Genomic DNA, 2,078 nt, shown 5'->3' with positions numbered 1-2,078 from the left:
CCTGACCTCAAGTGATCCACCCGCCTCGGCCTCCCAAAGTGCTCGGATTACAGGTGTGAGCCACAGTGCCCGGCCGAGAGAAAAATGGTCAGGTGTGGTGGCTCATGCCTTAATCCAAGCACTTTGGGAGGTCAAGGTGGGAGGATCACTTGAGCCCAGGAGTTTGAGACGAGCCTGGGCAACATAGTGAGACCCCCATCTCTACAGAAACTACAAAAATTAGCCAGGTGTGGTGGCGCAGTCCCATGGTCCCAGCTATTTGGGAGGCTGAGATGGGAGGATTGCTTGAGCTCCAGAGGTTGAAGCTCCCAGACTCATGGCAGTGAGCTGTGATCACACCACTGTATTCCAGCCTGGGCAACAGAGGGAGATCCTGTCTCAAAAAATAGAAAAAAATTTTTAAAAATGAGAAAAATTACAATGTTACTAAAAACCAGGCAAACGTGTAGGCCAGTAACACACACTACGCATGAGTGAAGGTAACATTTGATGCAGATGGCTTCCTGAACACCAAGCCGTCGGCAAATCTCTCTACAGGAGCACAGCCTCCCTGGCCCCCGCCCCACCCTGGCCGTGCGCACACCTCTTTGTTGATTCTCAAACTTTGCAAAACGCCCTCATGCTATTACAGCCGTCTGCGCATTGTTTCTGAAATGTGACTCAAGACTTTTCTCGTACATTGTTAAAATTCTCTGACTGATTTTTGGGGGCATAAATACAACATGTTCCTGTATAAATATTGCTAAAAAGTGTAATGAGAGATACATAAGTTCTTTGAGGTTTCGGTATTAAAAGCCCGGAGGTGGTCACTGGCAGGTACGTGACTCTTGTGGGTGTCCTGTGGGCTCTGCCTGTACCAGGCTCAGCTTCTGGTGAGGCAGTATCTAGGATTCCGAAGACCATTCAAACAACCGCACGCATGGGATAAGGCAAATAGCATTCATTTGTCAGAAATCATAGCAAAATTTAATCACATGCTGCCAAATCATGTACATGGAAAACAATCATTTATACTAAATATTACGATTTGTTATTTAGAGGATAAATTATCCAACCCAATAAATAAGATTATGGCACAGAGAATAACGGTGATGATTTGGAATGAGGGGAGTGGTGCTCCCTAGCAGTGCTCCCCAACTCTGCTTCATCCTCGGGTGTGTGGGAGGGGCTGGACTGCCTGGGCCCATCATGGCCATGAGGGGGACCATGGCAGGGAGTCATGAGGTGGTGCCATGTGAACAATATTGGCCAATGAGGAATGCGAGGAGGTATTTACGTGGCACCTTACACCAGAGCATTTACTCACTATTGCACGACCCTCCAGAGCCTCTGCGTCTCATCTGGGAGGACCTGCAATGCTCTAGGCAGCAGTCATTCCATCAGCCTGGGTCCTGAAGCAAAGACGGAAGAGAGAACGAGAACCTCAGCCAACCCCTGCCATGCAATGTGAGTGAGAACAAGCTGTGGCTTTAAGCCAGAGACACTGGGGTTGCCTGTGAACATGGCATAAGCAAGCCTATTGCGATGGATGGACTTTGAGACCAGGAGGGGGGTGCTGCTACAGCAAACCCCATAGGACACTGACTAGTGGTCTGACAGCAAAGCACTTACCAGAAGGACAGAGACCAGCATTATGCAAAACACGTGACAAAACTGTCTCCAAGATAACTGGGAAGCAGGTTTTGTATCAGTGAACTTGTGTCCAAGAGAAGGGGTGAAAATAGAGCTCATGAAATACGTGGGTCACTGTGGCCACACCTGCAGGGCGTTGACAAGGGAAGCTGTGTTCGACTGCCACAAGCAGAACAACACCAAATCCCGGAGGGGAGGAGAGAATCGAATTTCTAAAGTTGTCGCATTATGTTGTTTTATTATTTTTACGATTGGTTTTTTTGAGACAGAGCCTTGCTCCGTTGCTCAGGCTGCAGTGCAATGGCAAGATCTCGGCTCACTGTTGCCTCTACCTCCCCAGGCTCAGGTTATCCACCCATCTCAGCCTCCTGAGTAGCTGGGACTACAGGTGTGCACCACCATGCCTGGCGAATTTTTTGTATTTTTTTGTAGAGATGGGGTCTTGC

Source organism: Mandrillus leucophaeus, unplaced genomic scaffold, assembly GCF_000951045.1.
Source record: "Mandrillus leucophaeus isolate KB7577 unplaced genomic scaffold, Mleu.le_1.0 Scaffold158, whole genome shotgun sequence".
NCBI classification, from domain to species: Eukaryota; Metazoa; Chordata; class Mammalia; order Primates; family Cercopithecidae; genus Mandrillus; species Mandrillus leucophaeus.
This window is presented reverse-complemented; position numbering follows the sequence as displayed.